Raw genomic sequence first — 23797 nt, forward strand, 5'->3', positions numbered from 1 at the left:
CAGTAGGGGTGGGTGATATGGCTCTAAAATAATATCACGATATTTCAGGGTATTTTTGCGATAACGATATACTTGGCGATATAGGAAAACTAAAATAATTCATTCATTTTAGGAATGTGGTATAATAGTATAACAGTATAATCAGAATGTGGCAAAATAAATAATATAGCATAAAATAATATAATGCAGCAAATAATATTGCAGAATATTTAGTGCATGCATATAAACTGCACACTAAAACAATTATACAATAAATACACCTAAAGCTTCACAGCAAATAATAGACTACTTTTAAGAACAGCCCTATTATCATGATATGGATTTTTAATATCATGATATTTCTGTGTCACAATATATTGTATACGATATAATATTGCCCACCCCTAAATGCCAGTATTCTATTCTATAACTCACTATTAGAATAACCTATAGACCCTATAGCCTCCTGAGACCCAGACTTTTGCTTGGTGTGCTATTTGGGATTAGTAAGACCTAACAACTAAAAAACTAAACTCTGTTTTGTACAAAAAGTAATTTTAGCAAAAAACAAAATGGGGACTTATGGGGAGGGCTGGATATCGAAACATACGGAAGTACGGAAAGGCTGTTTTTGATATTTTGCAATATACATAGAAAAAATATTTGCAGTTTCAGCACAAGCAATGATTTTTGTTCTTAAAGTAAATAAAGTGTCACAAACATGCTTATCAGATCCACAAAGATGTAGTCTCTCCTGGTAAAAGTATGAGAATGAGATTACTCATATTAAGTGTAAAATAAATGGATTGTGTGAGAATAATTATGTTTTTTTTGTATTTTTTGGTTGCAATTTTAAAAAAGGTTTTGAAAAAAGTATTGTTTAAACATTTAAACATCATCATTAACAAATATTTTAGCTTTATGCAGTAAGTAAATAAACTCATTACAAATATAAAATTCGATGAGAATATTTACCTGACTCATTTTCTCAAGTAAAAGAGAGAGAAAGAGAGGGAAAAATGTAGATGGGGAGATGAAAAGATAGAAAAAGAAAGACAGAAACAGAAAGAGGGAGAGGAGGAGGGAGAGAAATGAGAGAGAATAAATTCATGTGGAGATGTAAAGGAGGAGAAAAAAGGGAGACAGAGAAAAGAGCACAAGAGAGAAAAGAGAGAAGAAGAAAAAAGAGAGAGAGAGACATGAAGAGAGAGGGAGGGAGGATTTCCAGAATGCTGTAAAAAGTGTAATCTCTTTAATCGTGTGTCTGGGAAAAGGCTGGTCTGGGCCATGAGAGAGAAGAGCGCAGGGAGAGATCAGACCCAGGGGGGATTAATACCTCGCCCCAAAAGAAAGGCTGAGCACCATCAAAGATAAGGATCAGTGTGGGAGAGTGGGGGCTATAGTGCAGCCCACCACTGCAGGTGCTTGGCGCCGTTTTCACACAGCCTGTAGCCTCCTAATGGCTTTGTTATATTGATAAAGCAGCAGAGCTATTGTTCGGCACAGTCAGAGACTGCCTCACGCCTACAGTAACTCTGCTATTTGTGCCAGAGCTCACAACTTCAGCTGCCTCAACAGCTCCCACTCAGTGGTAAAGCCTCCAGAAAAGTTTTTTTTTTTTCTCCATCATGTGTCATTTTATTCATGTATTCGTGATAAGTTTTTTTTTTTGGAACTGAGCTAATATCGATTTCCAAATTCTTCAATATATATTCTTTATTTATATATTTTTCACAACAGTAAATGTTTTCGCTTGTATTGTTTAAAAGTCTGGGCTTTCTTGGCAGGCCCGGGAATAACAAATGTGCTCCACTGGCGTTTATTAATTACCCATGTTGCCACACAACAGGTGCCCTGCTTTCCACTCTTGTATTCTCTCGCTCTTCTTTTTTTCAACTAAAAAGGTGCAGGCATTTAATAACACTCTAGAGGGCTGTCACATCGCGTTGTTATTACAGAATCTGTCCTAATGAGCCTCTGGATTAAAATATAAAAGAGATCAAAAAAGCGATCAAGTGGCCCATTCCTGGAGAGGACGGAAAAGTAGGCCAAAACAACAATGCTGTGACTCCACACAGCAAATACTGTGACATCTACCATCTTTCAGAGAAATTTTCTTAAAGTGGCAGTGCATAAATGTTGGGGATTTAGAGATTTATTGGGTGAGAATGTGTAGTTGCACCCAGCACATGGAAAAGTACTTTTAAAACTTGGGATGCTCGGGATGCACAGAATTAAAGAATTAGAATTATATCAGTATCAGCCGATATTTGGCCAATATTTCCTTTGTTGACATGTTTATTTTATGCTGGAAAAGGACCATGCATTTCCTACCATTGGCCGACACTGGCTGTGCTACTTTAAAATCAATTAATTTAATAATTATTTTGCTATACTGATTTGTTTTAAAGTTATAGAAGGGGTCTATTTCTTCTGTAATGTATATATTTGTATATGTGCATTGACATCTGCAAATATACACGTGTAATATTGGATATTTGCTTCAGCCCAGAATCCCACATCGGAGCATCCCCAAACGTGCATTGTGGTGAGGTCTCCTTTCAGAGCAGATAAATCTGGTGATTTTAGTTCTAATTCTGCATTTTGTTGGTTTAACGATGCATAAATGAGCAGATGAAGACTGCGTTTGCTGTTCTGATATCTCTATGTTCGCAGTAGCTCTAGTGTCAGCACCATTAGCAGCACCACTGTTGCTTAGGTGATCAACAAAAGCTGTTATGGCAAGAAAATCTCTCCCAGACTGCTGTGCTTTTAGAATAAATATAGCACACTGACGTCATTTATTAGATTTATATAAAAAAAAAATCTTACAGACTGATTCTTTAAGCTCCACCAGCAGCTTGAACACTAGCCCCTGACCAACCCCTGTTTAAAATAGGACAGTGCTAACGAGTGCACCTCTTTCAGTCCCAGTGTGTGTATGAGTCACAGAGGAAGAGGAAGTGAATGAGGAAGAGGAGGGCAGACTAAGACACCAGCGCACATTATCAAGGCTGACAAGCTCATTTAGACACAGCGGTGATGAAAGGAGTCCTCGGCCTTGTCACACGCAGTGCAGTCAAAACGTTTTGACAACGCAGAGCGCCACGCTTAAGAGACTCATTGGGCCCCCGGGGGGCCAGTAACAGACTCCCTGGGAGTGAGTGCTGCTGACATGGGCATGTCCCCCTACCCACAAACACAGCAAGAACCCACTGCTCCCACTGAGAGTGCATCCCCACCTGCTGATGAAGACCCTGTTACCAGATCAAGCAGTACACAGGAAGAGTGTAACCTCAGTGGCCGTCTAGTCTCCACTGTCAACGTAAATTACCTTTCTTTAACATCCTTATTAGCCAAAGGTCATGAATGTTTTTAACCTTTAGATTTCTAGAGTTGCTGTTTGCTGTATCTTCAGTTTACATTACATGGTTATTATTATTATTTCTAGCCTACACTTAATGTAGGTTTTATGGATCCTTGATTTTCGCTAATTGTGAAGAACCTTACATGGCCACCTAAACACCAGCACCATGGTCATGGTCTTACTTCTGTTTATCTCTTTGTTTTCTTTTTTTTTTTTTTTCAGTGAGTGCATTTTAATCAGTTACACAACCTTACACAGAAAACATGTGTACCCCCTTAAGTTTGTTACATTTTACAGAGCATCTAGCATTTTGGATGACTCCACTATCTTTAAAAGAAAACGATTTTTTCTGCTCCATTCCGGCTAAAGTCTTATAGGCATCCAGGCCATCACTGACAGGCTCTGTAACGGGTTCTTCCCACAGGGCCTCAGACTCCCAAACACTCCCAAAAGCCCTCAAACACACTCACATAGACCTCAACTCATGAACCTCCTTACACTCTTTCTTCCCAGTACTAAATTTGATGTGAATATTATATTCTTCTACCACACCTAATGCTGTACTCATATATACTGAAAGCTGAATACGTAAAGTCTTATCAAGAATGGTCTATCCTGACCTTTATCCATGTGATTGTTTTATCAACTTTTCTTAGGTAAATTCATGATCATGGAAATTAGCTTGTTTATTTAATTGCTTGTTTAAAAATTCAGTAAGGGTTCCTTAATCCGATCAACGTCCTTTTAGAACTAAAACACCTAAGTCATCTTCTCACAATAAAGAATACACAGACCTGTTTTCAGACCTGAAGAAAGAGTGGAGCTTTTTTGTCTTCTCTCTCAAAGCTTTAAGTGATGTCTGCGTGATGGGTTTGCATATTTTTCTTTTACTTATGGAAGTGCATTATGTTTTAGAATCTACTCAGAAATAGCTCCCAAAAATGAAAAACTTCCTCATTAGTGATTTTAAATTAAATGTAAATAAATGGAGGTTGATGTCTGACTTTTGCACAGTACTGTCTCAGTACTAAGAGTCTAAGAGGAACTAATTAAACATTTTCTTTCCAAAGAATATACATGCATTAAAAATACTGTTTTGAGCACAAGGTTGTGGGTTTAATGCCCATGTGTGCTTTGCTGCTACTGTTGAGCCCTTGATCAAGGCACTTACCCTCCTGGGTTTGCTCCAGGGGTGCTGTATCATGGCTGACCCTGTGCTCTGACCCTTACTTTCTGAGCTGGGATTTTGCAGAAATATTAGGCAGAGGTAATCATGAGATTCTATGTAGTGGAAATAAATGTACCCAATCTAACCAGTTAAGCAGTGTGTGAGAGAGAAGGGAATAAGAGATATGAAGATTGACCAGTTGTCTGTATTGACCAGTTAGAAAATGGTAATATCAACTTTACTTGTATAATTCTACCTGTATGTAAGTAATAAATAATCTCTAGAATAAAATAAAATAAACATTGGTAACCAAGGCTTAAATACACAGTAACAATAGTAGGTTAACGTGTTTTCCAGACGTCTGATAAAATAATTCACTTCAACCCTCACAACTTTCTCCTCTGTTCCTTTACTCTCTATTGCCTCCTTTATGTAGAGGACAAGTGAGTGAGACGTGTTCATCAGCAGAGCTCCTCTGACACTGTAGTGCCAGGTGGCATCAGGGGTACAGTGGGCCAGGTGAGGTGGCACAGATGGCATCACAGGTGTGACAGCACCACCACATCAAGCCCAGTCATTCCCCTCATTTAAATACAGACGCCTCACCCCCACCTATTTCCACTGATCTCCAGCCAAGAGATCAGACGCAAAGTTTCCGTGTAACTAATTACCCCCTGCTGGCCCAGTAGTTCTGCGTATACTTTCACTAAACACAATAGATCAACGCAGACAGATAATTCAGCAGAAATTAGAACGGGATGCAAGAAAACACTCTTAAGTTCAATTTCATGGCTCATAAGGCCCAGCAAAAAGTGTTTATACAGTGCTCTGCCATCAGCGTCCACTCTCAGGGCTGCTCATCCTCTTTAAGTGATTTGGAGAAAATGACAGTCTCTGGGAAAAGCTGATTGCTTGACAGGGAGAGAGTTTAAATGAAGAGGCGTGGAAGACCTTTGCCTTTTATTTTTCTAAACAAAAGGTGCCCTGAAGCAAAAAAGCATTTTGCTTCAAAGAACAATTGCAGAAATAATCCTTAAAGAAACTATTTTAGTCATATAAAGCCATTTGTTAAATATATAAAAATATGGGACTGGAAGGCAGGGAAGAGCAAGTTTATTATTTAGCGCATTTCATCTAACTTACAATGATAAAATGATAACGACGGGCCGAAAGCCAGGCAAGTGAGTAGTCTTTGCCAGTTTAAACAAAAAGATAAACTGATGGATCGTTCATTAAGCCTTGAGTTTAATTAAAAAAATAACAGGAAGCAAGGAGAAGGAGACAAGCTGCAATAAACTGGCAGGACTGAAAGAGCAGGTCTGACAAAGGTTAGCAACCAAGATGAAAATAAGTGGGAGTAGTTTAAGCCTTTCGTTTAAATGAATTGCAGGAAAGTTATTTCTTTAACATATTCTCATTCGTAAGGATAAGCAAAAATGTAAAAGACAAGTTAATATTTGATCTATTAAATTAAGCTTTTAAATATCCTCACTTATATTAGATTAGAGTATCACCTCTTTCTGGTTTATGCCTGTTGAAATTTGTACTATGGTACTAAAGACCTGCAACCTTTTAAATGCTATGTTTACACAGCAGGTAAAGTTAATTTTTTCTCACCAACCCTTGTTTACTTTTATTTAACGTAGCCTATTTCTGACATATACCTGAACAGTTTGTGCTCTTAAACTGTCACACATGTGCAAAAGAGCAGTGTCTCACATGAGGTTTTGTATATTTTATATTACCAGCATCACAGGTGCTATGAAGTAGTTCTAATGGCTGACAGCTGGGCTTATGACCAAGACCGAAGTTGCTGAAAACCTTCTTCACTGCTTCCTCATCCATTTTCCCTTCTCATATGAAACTATTTGACATCAAAAAAAAAGTCACATGAAATCCGATCTGGCTCTATAGACAGAGTCATTTTCTCAAGTACTGGACATGTATCAGAATGTCACACACAAAAGTGACCCTAAATGGAACTGAAAATTCAATGAGGTTTTGCCATTAACACTGCCACATTAATAACACATCTGTTTCTGTATACACAGCTGAAGAAAGAAGATAATGTGAAGTGTGCCAGTGATGACATAGTTACTCTGAAAAAGTAATCTGATTACTGATTACTCCTTTAAAAAGTAACTAAGTTACTTTATGGATTACTTGATTTTAAAAGTAACTAGTTTACTTTATGGATTACTTGATATTAAAAGTAACTAGGTTACTTTATGGATTACTTGATTTTAAAAGTAACTAGGTTACTTTATGGATTACTTAATTTTAAAAGTAACTAAGTTACTTTATGGATTACTTGATTTTAAAAGTAACTAGGTTACTTTATGGATTACTTAATTTTAAAAGTAACTAAGTTACTTTATGGATTACTTGATTTTAAAAGTAACTAGGTTACTTTATGGATTACCTGATTTTAAAAGTAACTAAGTTACTTCATGGATTACTTGATTTTAAAAGTAACTAGGTTACTTCATGGATTACTTGATTTTAAAAGTAACTAAGTTACTTCATGGATTACTTGATTTTAAAAGTAACTAGGTTACTTTATGGATTACTTGATTTTAAAAGTAACTAAGTTACTTTATGGATTACTTAATTTTAAAAGTAACTAAGTTACTTTATGGATTACTTGATTTTAAAAGTAACTAAGTTACTTTATGGATTACTTGATTTTAAAAGTAACTAGGTTACTTTATGGATTACTTAATTTTAAAAGTAACTAAGTTACTTTATGGATTACTTGATTTTAAAAGTAACTAGGTTACTTTATGGATTACATGATTTTAAAAGCAACTAGGTTAATTTATGGATTACTTGATTTTAAAAGTATCTAAGTTACTTTATGGATTACTTGATTTTAAAAGTAACTAGGTTACTTTATGGATTACTTGATTTTAAAAGTAACTAAGTTATTTTATGGATTACTTGATTTTAAAAGTAAATAACTTACTTTAAAGTTACTTCATCAGTTATTTTCAGCAGCTGCCGACAACAGTCAGATTAGATGAATACGTAACTAAATACATCACTGAAGTATGTTATAGAAAATCAGGATTAGTCAGATATTTATTGGAAAAAAGTATTCTTGGAGACTAAAAATGAACTGCAGTTCGTGATAACACCACGTTGAGAACTGCAAACCATGGGGGTCGAAGTATCAGGTTTTGCTGCCAGTTGCTTTGGCAGTACTGTATGAGTGGAAGGAAATATAGATACCACAAAGTACCAGCAAATTCTGGATGTCCAACCATTTGTGAAAACCTGAAGCTAAGAAAGAAGATTATTTTTCCAACAGGATCTTGATTCAATATATATTCCTCAAAATACTTAATAAATAGATGAAGTACCCTCACACTCAACTGTCCTTATTTAACAGACAATATTTGATTAAACTATAATATACTTTTTTTTTATAAATATACCTTTAAAACAATATGTGCAGCAAGAGAAACCAAGAACATCAACCCCTCAGAGACAGAGGTCTTGTGAAAAAAGAAAGAGCTACAAGACATGACAAACCTGAAAGTATTCTCGAGCTGTGATTACTGCGAAAGTAGGTGTTGTGAGTCCTAAATCTGTAAAACGCTCAAATATTTGCTCAGGCCACACTGATGACTTCAAATGGTTATTTTTATGTTACAAAATAAAAAAAAAAGAAAAATATTAGCATTAGTGGATTTGCTGAAAATTATTTGATCCATTTTATGCTTATTGCGTCTCTAAAAATATACAAGGAACAGACATTTTGGGGCCATTTTTGAAAAATGTCTCCTTAGGGACCATATCCCCAGAACCCCTAGCAAAGGCTTAGCCCCATCCATAAATCTCTTGTGACACTCGTGGGCGACTGCATAAACTGTATAAATGGGTATTAACGGTATGAAATGATTAGGCTGTGTGGCATTGCTTTGCTTTTAGGATGCAGGGTTAAGTTAATATAATAAATATAGAGGAGTACTAAGCAATATGTTGAATACAAATCTATAGAGACAATCACAATCTATATAAACAATTTGTTTAGTTAAAAGCCCTCTGAAGCTGCTAGACCTCAGCACTGGAGCAGAAGCAGCACAGTGGAGAAGAATCTGGTCACTATTGCAGTGCAGCAATGCAAGTGTACATCGGCAGACTCAAAAAAGCACTTTTACTCTCTCACATCATTCACAAACACACAAGGTCCCCCTTGTTGTGCTTCTGCAGGTAGAGTTGATTTGCAGCTCCTAACTTTACTATGAATAATTGATTCCTATGTTAGCTTGAAGAGGCTTTAAAAGTGTGAATTATTCATGACAGGATTGAATGTAAGTCTGTTGTGACATGGAATTATCCTGCTGCTATTCTAGTGTTTTGTTTCACCTCTAACATCACCTCCAGCAGTGTTTACTCTCCCTGTTTGGTTTTTATTCGTCAAGCTCGTGTTCTCCTTTTCATACAGACAGTAGATATGAATGAATACAAAGACTCATCCAGTGTTTGCAAAGTTCTGGAAGCAACTTAGACCTTGAAAAATAAAAGTAACTAAATAAAAGTAGCTTGTAATTTGCAAATGTACAAAAACTCAAATATATATATATATATATATATATATAAGCAATGCGCTTTCATTCACCTGCAGCTTCCACTCTCACTCTCGCTGCTCTTGTTATACATAGACTGACAACAAGCAGAGTGTTCTTTCAGCCTTTGCATCCATGCAGTAATCCTTGCCACTCAAAGTAATTATAAATCATTTAAGAGGCAGCATACATTAGAATGGTGTTAATGGATTAGCCATCATTTAATTAGCATTTTCCTGTTATTTCCAATTAAGCGAGGATACATGTAATCACCTCTTTTTATTGACTGTAGAAATACACAAAGGTTATACACACAGAGACCTGCACAGCCCGTGTCTTACTGCTTTCAGGCCTCAGTGCAGATGAGGCCTAGAGTTCTGGTGCACAAGGTTATATTATGCACGCTCTCTGTATTATGCTACATAACCTTCAAGGCTCCATCAGTCAGCCTTCATAATGTAGACACTGTAAAAAAAAAAAAAAAGTTATGTTTGCAGCATGCGTTTTTCTTTTTTCTCTCCCGTGCTGATCTTGTAGCATGAATGACTAGTCACTTGCTCCGGACATTTCCCGTAATGTGTCATTTTTTAATGCGGGTGGTATTTAATGTCCAAGTCGTTAGATTAATTAGTCAGCTGAATGATCTTCATGCTAAATTGCCAAAGTAGAGGCCTTTCAGCAAACGCGACATAAGTTAATAATGAGCCATATTCATTTCCATGACAACTCCCTTCCGGCTCATCACGCCTGGCACAGGACAAGGCAGAGCTGTAAGTTGTGAAGGGCCTGCAGCATGGTGTCCTACACTCACTGACTGGGTGACCTACTCACTGCTGTGAGCCGCTTCCTATAGACGCACTCCTGAAGGTAATATCAGTGGTTTGACTTTGTTTTATGTAAACAGTGTACAGCTAAATATGCCCAAAATCTTATATGTTATATAGAACTAAGATACACTTATGGATAAATTAATATTCTTGTTAGAAGTAGAGATGTTTTAGTGTTAAAATCTTAGATACACTTGATGTAAAAGTCCTTTTTTAGTTGAAAACTGTTTGTCATACTCACATGCCTCTATTACAAACAAGGTGTGGGCTTTCTCACAAGGTTCTTACAACTAAAATGACTCTTAGATGGTTGAGTGAGCTTTACACTGAGCACCCCCCCCTCTCTCTCTCCATGTTAAGATGTTCTAACCATTTATATTAGTCTATTAATTGTATAAATAATTTACAAAACAGGATTCCTATATCAAAAACATGATACAATGATAAAGGTTTGCAGTGTAAACATATGAATTTACAATATATTCTACAGGACATACTTTATTAGCCTATGATCATATTAAAAAAAGAATTGAAAAACATGTTTCTCCTACAACAGCAAAATTAAACCTATTTAACGTTCAATGGAAGTCAATGTAATACAGTTTATTTCAGGTTTTTTTGAAGAATTTCTTTTGGCACGGTGTAAAGGACACTGATGATTTACATTTATTACATTTCAATGGGAGAGCCGTGTGAAAGAATGTTTCTACATTCCATTCCATTCCATTGCATTTAGTGGATGATTTTATCCAAAGCGACTTACAAATAATGATGTACATTTAGCAATAAAGGATATAGAAGTTCAAGGCAAGAGACACTTTTTGACAGGACCTAAAGGAGGTCAAGGGGAAACAGTATCCTATAAAACAAATAAGTGTTAATATTTGCTGCTCATTCTGTAAGAACTATAAACTCTCTACCTCAGTAACGGCTGTGATCATGTATGTTATATATGTTACAGTATGAACAGTCTGTTAACCCTCCTGTTATGTTCTGGGTCAATTTGACCCTTCTTAAAGTTTAAAGATCTAGGAAAAAATAGTTAAAAGAATTTTTTTTTGTTTTCAGTATGAAACTTATTCTGCTTGCCTTAATTAGTAAAATCAACATATAATATAAAATAGTTCATCTCACATATTTGCACCCACCTCCTGAAAAAAAAAAAAAGTTATGTAAAACTGTTGTTTTATATGTTGGCCTTTCAAAAGTAATAAAGTAATGAAACATTAAGTTTGAACTAGAATTATTTTTCTAGTGAATGAATTAATTGAACCATTACCTGTTACATTACATTACATTACATTTGGCAGATGCTTTTGTCCAAAGCGACTTACAATAGTCAAGTACAATGTAAAATAAGTTTAAAGGTAAAACATCTTTGGATAGGGATAAAAGGAGGTCAAAGGGGAATAATAGGATAGAGGAGTGAAGGAGGGGAAGAAGGAAATGAGGTTAGAAGTAGTTAGTGTGTTAGAGGTGTTAGGAGAGTAAGTGCTCTTTGAAGGGCTCTGTCTTCAGGAGTTTCTTAAAGATAGCGAGAGATTCTCCTGATCTGGTAGTGGAAGGTAGTTTGTTCCACCATTGGGGAACTCTGTATGAGAACAGTCTGGATTGCTTTGTGTGAATGTTTGGCAAAGCGAGGCGACATTCATTGGAGGAGCGCAGCGGCCGGGAGGTGGCGTAAGCCTTCAGGAGCGAGTGCAGGTAGGAAGGAGCCTGTTCTGTCATCACCTTGTAGGCGATTGTAAGAGTTTTGAATTTGATGCGAGCATCAACTGGTAGCCAGTGGAGCTCAATGAGCAGCGGGGTGACATGTGCCCGTTTTGGCTGGTTGAAGACTAGACGTGCTGCTGCGTTCTGGATCATCTGGAGTGGTTTTACTACACAGGCCGGGAGGCCAGTTAGCAGGGCATTGCAGTAGTCGAGGCGTGAGATGACGACCGCTTGCACCAGGAGTCTAAACCACCTAGACTACCATGGAGCATCAGCCAAATGCCATAAAAATCAAGCCAACTTTTACACATGAATCACATCAGAATGTAGCTTTAGAAGCATTGCACTTTGCCAATTTAATCCTAATGTGACTGTATTTCCCAGTTCTCCGGTGAGGTAATTTCCTGGTATTGTTCTAGGTCTTACGCTGATTGATTGCGGTGTGAAATTTACAGGGATTTTCAGCTGCAGCCCGCGTTCACAAGTAACACCTTCCTTTTTAATTACCAGTAAACACTCGGGTAAAAGTGCATGTGTGAAAGAGGCTTATGTTTATAAACATTCTAATTTGGTCTAAACCCCCTTCTCTCTCTCTCCCTATCTGTATGTGTCTCTCTCTCTCTCTTTCATTCTCTATAATATAATGAGAATACGCTACTAGCGAGTGCATCATTTGAGAGCACTTCTATTATATAGTCTAATTAGATCCTTGACAACAATTTCCCCAGCTAGTTTCAAAGAGTCAACAAAAACTGTGAGCACTGGAACCCACTGCGTATAGAAAGCTTTGAAAGTGAAAAAGCCGACGAGTAAAACAAGCTTTTCGGTTTCATTGGAGTCATCTTGGAGGCCTTTAAAAAAGCTGATTGTCTAGACGTTTTTAATGTAGCCTGTCAAAGAGGCGACTTTTTCACAAATGCTAATCTTCTCCTCTTCTCAGCACAGTCTCTACTCATCACCATCAACAGGGGTTTGTGTGGGGTGTGTGTGTGTGTGTGTGTGTGTGTGTGTGTATTCATCCGTCTTTCAATAAGGCAGAAGATTCAGGCTTGTATGCGTGAGCGTGTGTGTGTTTGTGTGTGTGCGTGCGTGCGCGTGTCTACGTAGCAGAACGTGGGAGTGTGAGGTTAAAATGCTTTTGTGACTAAATGAAAGAACTTGATAAAAGCAGGCTTGTTTTTGATAACTTATGAAAGGCCATTTCACGCTCAGTAATGAGTTTGCATGGCTGGTTCTTTCTCCTCCACAGGCTTTAACTATTTGTTTTACCACTGGCCTTGGAGCTACTTGGTGTTAGCATAACATGTAATTCCCCCTTACATTGGAGAACCTGCCCCTTAACCCCAGTATACACACACACACACACACACACATACAAACACACCAACCCTCCCACCTCCTCTTAACAGCTGCACTTTAGTTCCAGCTTCTAGCCAAGCCATTGAACGTATATCGATTGTTGCTGATTATAGCTGAGCATTGTTTGCCCTAAGATAATTGTTCCATCATTGGCCCTGTGATTGACTTCCCTTCCTTCATTTATTTATTACTAGGTTTGTGCCTCTCACCTGCTGTGTGCTGTGACAGCCAGAGCAATTCCTGGTGGATAAGTGGATAAGGAATCATAAATCTCACATATACCACTGTATAGAATGCCTATATGCATTCTGTTTTTCGTGAGCTGGATTTATGTATAGATTTGACAGGGTGTCACATTAAATAACAAAATACAATACAGTGCAAATCAATGCCAATTACAAAAAAATAAAAAATACAGACCTTAAATTGTATTGTTGTTTACCACAATAACTTACAAATAAGGTGGGTTATTCTAATCCAGAGCAAAAGTAAAGTGCATTGTTCATAGTTAGATAAAAGACTTAAAGTAGATGTACATGGTATAGTTTTTGTTATTTAATGTCACAATGTGTCACAGTTAAAATAAATGCATATAAATTACATTTTGTAATTTTGGATACAATCTGGGTTAGCACCCGAACATCCCTTTTAGACACCTTCCTCTTGCATCCACAGTTAATCCTGTTGGATGTGGTTCGTCCTTCTTGGTGGTATGCTGACATTACCCTGGATACAGTGGCTCTTGATACATCACAAACTCTTGCTGTCTTGGTCACAGATGCACCAGCAAGATGTGCACCAACAATTTGTCCTCTTTTGTACTCTGGTATGTCACCCATAATGTTGTGTGCATTGCAATATTTTGAGCAAAACTGTGCTCTTACCCTGCTAACTGAACCTTCACACTCTGCTCTTACTGGTGCAATGTGCAATTAATGAGGATTGGCCACCAGACTGCTCCAATTTAGCCATGAAACCTCCCACACTAAAATGACAGGTGTTTCAGTTTCATTGTCCAACCCCTGTAGTAACCACTTAGCAACACCATAGCAGCCACCATAGTAATAACATAGGGTCCCACTTTAAAATAACTCTCCTTTAAAAAAGTCTATAAATATTATATAAAATAATTTATTCATGATCCTAAATTAAGTTGTAAATACTTTAAAATAACATTAATAAACATTTACAACACATAAATAGAAAGAACAACAGTGATAATTACTTTTTTAACATATGTAATATCTAATGTCTATATAATAATATAGACAGTGAGTTTAATAATTTATTATGTTATTATAGTTAAGTTAATAAAGATATTAACAGAAATGTTAATGTGGACTGATGGAAAACACAAAGTGAGTTAAGCATCTAGTAAGATCTGAGGTTTAACAGTATAAACAAATGAAATCATGTTTATAACATAATTAATAACCATTAGTAAACCCTTTACAAACTATTTAAAAACCCTTTATAAAGGAGCCTTATTTTAAAGTGGTACCTAACATAGTAACTCATAGTATTGCTATACACTGGCAAGCCAATTGTGAAAGCAGTATATAAATTGATGTAAATGATAACGGCCTCGGAACACCAACAGCTATATACATTGTGAGGTGTTATCTTGTGAGTAAGGTTAAACACTGAGTTTGAGGGATGTCACATGCGTACCAAAAATACCTCATAGAAGGCATTACCGCCGTAAGTGGACAGTACAGTGGGTGATAATGATAGTGCCATCAGCCACATCTGGCTACAATGGTCCATGTGAACAGATAAGCAAATCTGGCAGAAATTACATCCATATTCAATGCAGGAGGCCCAACCCATATCCCACAGGTCAGTGCAGTGTTCTTTAGCTTCCATTTAACAAAGCAAAAGTCATGGGACATAATACCAGTTCCTACTTTAAGACAACTGCCATGTCAATGTAAATAGCAACACTAAACAACTTAATAGCAACAAACTAGTAAGACCATAGTAACCACCTGGCAATGACTAAGCAACCCCATAGTAAACACTTAACAACGGCATAGCTGCCACCAAGCAGCCACATAGAATATTCAACCGCATGGATTTACACAGCATCCGCTAAATAACTTAATTCCAACCATCTAGCCACACTGAGAAAAAACAGGTTCACTTAATCAACCATGCAGCAAATGTCTGGAGGTGGCAACCATTTAAGCTGTGCAACCAATCAGTATAATCCTGTTTCTGTCTCTTTTTTTACAGTCTGGCAGTAATAATTTCTAAAATGATATTTCATTTCTATCTACCTGTGGTAATTTAGATTTAGATTTCACAGATATTTAATGTTGCACAAATCGATCTTAAATCCCCTACAAATTGCATTACAGATCCTCTGTGCTAAAAACAAATTTAACTAGAACAGCGTTTAATACACCCTTTCTCATTCCTTTTTTCTATGTCCAAAACACAAAAAACCCAACCACAATCTGCACTCAGCCTCCACGTATAAAATCAGGGAGAAAAAAACGTCCCTTTATTCTGATATTAGACCTCCAATCAGTGGCAGCGGCCATGGGGTGCAGGCTGTGACTTGCTTGTTAAGCTCTCAATTCAGAGCTGTGACAGTTCTTGTATGATGCTCATTCTAGCCAATGTGGAGAGCGCTTGATTGAGCAGTCAGCGTCAGTTCCATCTCCAAAACATCAGGTGGGTTTCACACACACACACACACACACACAGACACACAAACGCAACACACACACACACAGAAATCTCACAGTAAATCAGAGATAATACATAAAATGGTCAGCTACTAACAAATGATGCTGCATTAAGCCACTGATCTACCTACAGCTATTTAGAGCATGTAGGAGATCAATGTTAGAAAGGCTGGTGAATTGATTCATTTTGCCTATTCACTGCAAGTTATGCTGCTATTGCTCCAGTAGCTCAGGCAGCAGTTGAGATTTTCAAATGTGACAAGACATGCTGGGAAATTCAGAATAGCCCCTTTTCTGTACTAGTTTCATTATTAAAAAGGAATATATTATATTTCACCAGTGGTCCTTCATCTCATCTTCACTGTGCTCGTAATGATTTATTTCAAAGCCATTCAAAGTCAGGATTTGGACAAGCTTGCTATTCACTTGCTGTTTGCCTAAAAAGAAAATCTTCCCTTCATGTTAATCATTTAAATTCAACTAGGACAGCATACTTAGTAGAGTTATAGGGACTTGTGCTTCCATGCTGAAGCTGTTTCTGAGAAAGAATTACTTAAGCCCAATACGCATTTAAAAAAATAAAGGTGCTGCGAAGGCTTCTTTTAGGCAGTTCCATAGAAGAGCCAATTTTGGTTTCATAAAGAATCCTTTTGGTAAAAGTGATCTGTGTGTGTGAACAGCTCTTTAAAGAGAGGTTTAAAGAAGTTGATGTAAAGGTTCTGTGCTAATTTAAATTAAGGATTCCTTTGTAGCACCATTAGCTTACCTTAGATAGTTATTCTCAAAAACAAAGACAGGAAGAGGGCGTAAATAGCTGTGTATGTGAATGTGTGGTGCTCTTTTTTTAGGATTCATCCAACCATTTATTCATCTCACCCCAGAGCCATGTGATGAAAACACTACCTGTGGCACAACCCTAATACCCTTTTTGATAATGATTTTGATCTAAAATTAAATTAGAGAAAAACATTTATTTTAGTATAAAGTAGCATTTAAAGATGCTCAAAGAAATCTACCTCCATCCAAACTATTCTTGGGCACATCTAACTATTACTGTACAATACTGGGTCAACAGCCAGAGTGACTATATCATGGTTTGGAGGCTCGCTGTGCTTTGAGTGTTTTCCGAGGCCTCTGCTTGAGTGATAGATTTTCTTTGCATTGAGGTTTGGAAGCCTCACAGACCTGAGTGGGACTTTTCTCCACTCATACTAACTCTACCAGCATCAGTGAAGGACTTCCCGCCATCATTTTGGGACTTTTCTGCACTGCCTTCCACTAAAAGAGCATGCAAAATACAGTCCAATGCTACCAGGTACCTCTCTGTAACTGTCACTGCACTAAAGAAAATGAGGCCTTTTTACCAGACCACCAGCCTGATGGTACTTAATTTCCACATTCGAGAGAAGAAAGATTGGGAAGTGTGTGTGTGTGTGTGTGTGTGTGTGTGTGTGTGTGTGTGTGAAAATGTCTTTAATTTTTTTTGAGGCATTGAAGGACTGCTAAATAAGCACTTGAGGAAAACTAGTCATTTCGAGATTTTGCAACAGAGTAGCAGGAGCTCCACCATCCATTGTAGAGCTGTAATACTGTTGAGATAGTGTACGGTTTATCCCATGTAAATGTTTCTTTCAGAAGCTGAATGCCTTGTCATAACGAAGCCCAGTCTGTCTGTCTCTTCTGCTCTGCCTCCTCTGTTCTAACACAACAATGGCCTCTGACTGGGTGACAAGGGAAAAGAAATAATACTGTATTCTTCTGTTCTTTTGTTCTTTTTGCTTTTGTTTCCTATTTGGGTTTTTTTTTCTGTGTTAAATTCCCTCTGAAAATGAAAAGAAAAAAAATAAAGCATAGACTAGTCTAGAGAGATTAAAATTTCATTTTGTCTACACTGGAAACTGGTAAAAGAGAAAAGAAGAATAATGATAGAGGAAAAGTAAAAAAAGTGTGAGTGTTCTTAATTGTTTTTTAAAACACACACACACACACATAATTAGCACAGAGACAATTATTTATTTACAGTTTGAAACAAAAGAAGAAAAGCAGAAAATGGAGATGCATTAAAGAGTAATCGGGAAGTATTAATGTCCTTCAGCACTTCTGAACTCCAGAACTGGAGGAAAGCCTGGGTGATGGCTCAAGTGAGCCACACTGGGAAAGTCTTTATTTAGCTAAATGTGCTCCCTTAGCATTCTGCAGCTGCAGCTCAAATTAGCTTTCTATTTATTCCACAACAGTCGTGTTTCCATCCACAGTTATGTGAAGAAACTTCAGATGATGTACGCTGCCATGATTAGAGTGACATTAGAAAACAAGCACAACTTAAGCTCTATTCGGACGGGATTAGTTTCTCAGGGGGTCCTGGGGTAATTTCCTCTTTTATGTGGTGTCCTCTGTGATTTTAATCCCATCCGGAATGACCATGTTCAAGTTTTTCTTAGACGTCCTCTGAGAAAATTACAGGCTGAATTACCTTCTGTTTTTCGCTGAACTTGAACAGTGGTCGTCCAGTAATTTTATTCCTGTCGGGACGCACATCTCTGAGTTTCGTAACCTTGAGTTAAATAAAATAGCTATTTGTCCACAGCCACACACGTGCCATTACACTTTGGGCACGTGTTTCTACGAAGATCCATGTAAAAACAACAGTGAGTGAAAATAGAGGAGCTACTGAACATGATGTGATCGAGAACGCCAAAAAACTCACTGGTCTTCTTGTTTTTTTAAATGTAGTCCGCATGCAAGAGTTTTATCAAGAGTAGAAGTGTAAAATATTTTTCACAGACATTCCCTGAGAAACTAATCCCATCCAGATAGGGATCCAAACAACAATCTGTAATTTTGATGTAAAGCTTTTTTACCAATTCATATGTTCTTTACACTCACATTACAGTCACGTCCAGTCAAAAATGACCTTCTCATCTTGTATCTTACACTATATTAAGCACGATTAATCAAATCATTTAAGAGATAACATAATTGCCTCCCCATAACCTTCCATCAAAATGTAATAACTCTTGCCCACCTCTGAAGCTCCTTCTGAATTTTGATCATGTCACCATTCACCAGGAGACAAGAAACAATTTTAACCAATAATATCATGTTTCACCTTCAGATTATGATCAGCACTGTCTGGAAGTGTGGAAAGTAAGGAAGTTTGAAAGGTACAGAGCTGACCTACAAGGGGAGGAAGATGTCCATGGGCAGCGATAGAATGATAAGCAAGAGAGAGAAGACGAGAGAGGGACAGAGGGAAAGATAGGGAGAGAGAGAGAGCAGAAAGAATGAAGTATGGGATGTGGAACACTGGAGGACAGAAATTGTGAGCTTCTATGTTTGTGTGTCAGTGTGTGTGTGTGTGTGTGTGTGTGTGTGTGTTTGTGTATGTGTGTGTGTGTGTGCTGACAGCAAATCATTGGGTTCATCAGGCAGACTTCCAGTGAGGGTTGATAGGTCACACAGATAGCTGGTCTAGGGTGCAGTCTTCTGGGCAGTGATGGATGGAGTGAGCCTCCTGGGTGGGGTGGGGGCCAGTCAATGAGCATCACTTTGGGCTTGGTGGGACAACCGGGAGGGAATGGTCAATATCAAACAGAGAAGCACGGCACAGCCCTTGTTCCTGCTGTGTCATTTTACATCCAGCCAAATCATTCACTTTCTCCACCTCCTAGTGATAGTATCAGTCTAGACGTTCTGCTGCTTATCACAATGAGGTTTTTAAATAGAAACTGGCTAAATGTGAATGACGCACTCACTACCTATTGTCTAGTGGGGAAAAGCCAGAAATGCAGGTATCCCAGTCTGGTACTCTTTTTCTACAGCTATGACTTCTGCACTGTCTTAATAAAGATGCATGAATTCCCCTGGAAAAGATGTCATCTTTTTCATGTTACTAAATCAAACATTTCCACCTCCCCACTTTTTCTCCACTTTTTTGGAGTGTGTTGAAGGTCTGAAATGCAGGAATGGAATGGCAGTGTATCAATGAATTAAATGATGATGACCAAACAAAACATGAAATATTTTGGGTTTCTGCTGTCTAAAAAAAAAAATTAATAAAAATAATTATTTTGTTGTTTCCATAATGTCCCAATCTTTTCCATTTGATTTGGGTTTGCAATTACACACCACTCTAGGTCCCCACCTGTCCTCTTCTTTAGGACTGAACACTAACACACCACATGGGCTGAACCCCATCCTCTACTTCCTCTTCACACATGACTGTGTCCCGTGACATGGCACTAATACCATCATAAAATTTACAGGTGACACAACAGTGATTGGTTCAGTCTCAGACACATGACAAATCGGCCTACAGAACAGAGGGAGAAAACCTGAGTGAACAACCTGTCCCACCAAAAGAAGCTAATTACCAACTTCTGAAGGTCTCAATATGATGAGTGTGTTCCAGGTTTGATCAGTGGAGATAAGGTGGAAAGAATGCCAGCTTATGGTTTCTGGGTGTTGGTGTCTAAAACGATCTAACATGGAGGAAACGCAGGAAGGCTGAAGGCCTGACTTTCTTTTTTTTTTTCCTTTTTTAAAGTAATATGTTGTCTCTCATATATTCTTATCATCTGTAGTCAGACTTTTAAGATCAGACCGCTATTATGTTAAATATTTGGGATCAGGCAATGTTACTCGACACCTGATATTAGATATCTGACACTTGAGAGATTATATCCCTTCACTGCTCTTTTAAGCACAACATTTGCGCAATTGGTTTGACTCGGGTTACAAATGGAAAGCCTGTCAAAAATTGTTTCGAATTTACCTGAGGTTGTCAGCTTCCTTTAACCCTTTGTGCTCTGTGACATTTATTACAGCCAAATGTTTACTTTTCCTAATTACATGCAGGACAATAAAAAAAAAACTGTGTTTGTTGTTTTACCAATGAGAGTTAAAGAAGTTAAAGAATTTATCTTAAAGCATATATATATTCCAGATTTCAACCACAGTACTGATAGTTAACCTGTGTTCTGGTGTTTCTCTAAAAGACAAAACTCTCACAGGAATAATATGTAATGAACGCCTAAAATATGTTTCAAGCAAAGCTGCAGTTTCATTTGAAGGAATACTTAAAATATGTATAAATATATGTGTAAAAGAACTACGTAGCAACATCATGGGAAATATTATTTGTAAAAAAATACTTACAAAAGATAAAGAAAAAATCTCTCAGCTTTTATCTGAGTAAGAAAAAAAATAAGAACTAGGTCAATATAAATACATGAGAGCTATATAAGAATCTTGAATGCAATAATCGCCCTGTACTTCTCCTCTGATTGTTTGAATCTACCATCATCCTTGATTTTGTGAACATGTGAGTAGTATGACAGTTTGCTGAACTGCATCTTTTGTTAAGAAACACAGTGACATGGAATGTAATAAAGTAAGTGAAATTGGTGGGATTCCTGAGGGGTTGCTGGGGGAAACCCTTTCCAACAGCCCAAGTTAATCAATCTGGAGAGAATACCAGGGGCAGGATTAGAGCAGGAACAGAAAAAAAGCATGAAATAAAGCTTTGATACATGTCTGTATACTGCAAAAGCTTTACATTTGAAAGGAGGACAAATCAAGTAGACTAATGCAAGTAAATAAGTAAAAGTAGGCCTAAAAAATCCAGCATATGTATAAAATCTGCAGTGCTCACAAATTAGAGTATCACATGAAGAGTGCCTCAAAGCATAGATCATCTCTCTGTTTGTGGAAATGTATTACAGTGATAGTAGATCATACACTTAAAAAAAACTATGTTTATTTATGTGTTATAGGCAAAAGACCTACAACACATTTTTTTAGTTTAGCAAGTGTAGTAAGATCTACTAGCACATCTCCAACTGGTATATTTTACACAGTATATTTTCTGTTGATGATTGATTGACTATTGTGGTGATTGTGTAATTCAGTTTCAAATGTTTTTTTTTTTTAACTGAACAAACTGACCTGACACTAACAGCTATTAATGATATATAAATATTCTACAAACACTGGATGCTGAAAAATACCACAAATAGCCTTTTTTTTTAGCATTTGCATTTGAGTTATTTAAACCCAGGTTAAACAAGGCAGACACTAGTGCAGCATGTAAATACAATTTAAAAATCTAAACATGGTAGAATCTTTTTTATAAAGCATCTGTCCTGAAAGGGCATTTAACCTTTCTTTGTTGTGTCTTTTCTATAGGTGTGCAGAAGAGGTGATGTTCTATTATTCATACAAGAGCATCACGCATGGATACACACAGATTTAGGTTTGCAGTGGACTAGCAGATGTCCTACAGCACTGTTAAATTCAACAAAAAAAAACACAAGAACAGATCACATCTGTAACAGCAGCAACATTAATAATATCATAAAATGTTAAATGTTAAAATGTTGTTGTTTTTACTGTTCATGCTGTAGAGTAAAGCAGAATATAACCATGCCTAACCTTAAGCAAGAGTAACACATGTCTGCTACAAATAAAAACATGATAAACAACTATACTAAGAGCAGAGAGAGTGTAAATGCTACAACTAAATGCATAGTGTGAATTGAAACAGTGGGACCAGTTACAATCAGCAACAGTCAGTCACTTTAAAGCCTTCTAAACTACAAAGAAAACTGCATGACTGGCAATTTTATCAGATGGCAAAAAACAAATACAGGTTTTTCCAAAGGTAAAGTAAAGTCAATCCCTTTATTTCCGCTGTAGACTGAAAACATTTGGGTTTGACATTAAAAGATGAATTTGAGACAAAATATCAAGTATTGAAACAGAGGAACTTAAATGAGACAAAAGAAAATAGAACTTTATACTTAGTTGCAAATTCTATTCTTCTTGCTAATTACAGTTGTTTTTTTTTATCTTCGGGTGGTGGTTTTCCATATTCCATATTCCATATTTCCATAGCTTTACAATCGGTTGTCTTTTACCCATAGACAGCTTTCTGGTTTTCTTGTTGGTTACTCCTCTAAATAAAAACGCACAGGTAAAACACAAGTCTGAAACGGAGCACAGGCATTCAAAGCTATTTATAAATTTGAATAATTAATGTATCAGGACACACATGAGCAAGAAAACAGCTGAAAGTCACATGTCCCAAAATGAGTGGGTTTAGACAAAGAGGCAATCTTCTAAACTGTGTATAGATGTAAATACTTGGAAATAAATGCAGATTTGTTTTACTCACCATTTATTGTCAATTCCAAATGTATAGTAGAATGTACAGTAGAAATAAACGGAATCAATCTCACTGTTTCAGTCCTCCAATATATGGGAGCATAAATGGGGAATTTTATACTTATGTTTTTTATAGTTATGTTTTTACTGGGTGGCTTAGTTCCCTGCTGAGAAATCCAGCTCATGACTAGCATTTGCTAGTTTTAGATGGTCTAAGCTGGTCAGTGATGTTGAAGATGGTTAAAAAGCTGGTCATCCATGCAGAAAAATAAAACTTCCTTTTGCTAGTAAACTAGGTTGGGGCATGGATAAACTTGGTCATACTGGCTGTCTAGCTTGGTCAGGTTAATCATGCTTGTAGGCCTACTAAACCTTCAAACCTAAACAGAAACATACCCAGTGCTGGTCAAGAACTAAGGTGTTTGTCTATCTTGAACTGGTCAATCTGTTTTAACAGCTTTTGTTTTTTCAGACATTTATATACACTATGTACAACTATGGAATCAAAAAGAAAAAAAAATACTGTTAAGATACAGTCTAATCAATCTAAATGTCTAAAAATCTAAGTCTAATAGTGGTCAAAGATTACATGGACGTAGAACGAAGTCTTTATCTAAACAAAATCCATGATACATTTTATCTGGCTCTACTTGGTGCTTTGCTTTCCCATACATTCCATGTTTTCATGTATGTACTATAGTAGAGATATGACCTTCACACAGACCTTTGTTTTTCTTATTCTCTGCACACAGACTGACCCCATATATACACTGTGTGTCTGATACAATAAGCCTTGGATGAATGCTGTGTATGTGTCATGTACAAACCTGGTGAACGAGACTAAATGTGCAGTTAATGGGCTGCATTTCAGAAAAACAACAAACTACATTTCTGTCCCTCATGCATATGCATCTGAGAAACACTGGAACAAAATGTGGGATAATTATGCACAAAAA

The sequence above is a fragment of the Astyanax mexicanus genome, chromosome 3 (genome assembly GCF_023375975.1).
Source record: "Astyanax mexicanus isolate ESR-SI-001 chromosome 3, AstMex3_surface, whole genome shotgun sequence".
Classification (NCBI taxonomy): domain Eukaryota; kingdom Metazoa; phylum Chordata; class Actinopteri; order Characiformes; family Acestrorhamphidae; genus Astyanax; species Astyanax mexicanus.